This window comes from Choristoneura fumiferana, chromosome 22, assembly GCF_025370935.1.
Source record: "Choristoneura fumiferana chromosome 22, NRCan_CFum_1, whole genome shotgun sequence".
Taxonomy (NCBI): Eukaryota; Metazoa; Arthropoda; class Insecta; order Lepidoptera; family Tortricidae; genus Choristoneura; species Choristoneura fumiferana.
Window position 1 is genome coordinate 6,299,121 of NC_133493.1, and position 423 is coordinate 6,299,543.

Here is a 423-nt window from a genome sequence, read left to right on the forward strand (position 1 = left end):
TATTTTTTTCTCCTCTCAATTGAACAAAAAATTATGACGCCAGTTGCGCGTGTCGTCACGCTGGGCGACACTTTTTAGTGATCAATTACCGACTACAGCGAAGCCTCTCAGAGTGTACGAATAAAGTAAATATTAATTAAAGTCCACGATCTTCTAACTTGCACCGCCCCTCTCAAAGCATTTTCAGCCGTTAATGAAACGCCATTCGCAGCTTTTGATACAGGCTAATTATACTGACTTAGCTTCATTGGGGGACACAGGCAAATGGCTAAGAGAAAAATATGTTTTGTCCCCGCTAAGGCACTTGTCTCACGGCCAGCGAGGAAACGATTGGCTATCGACTATTTCTCGCTCAGAAACGAACAAAAGATATAAGATCCTGTGTGAGTAAAAGAGACACAGTTGATCGCTGGCAGTTCACAC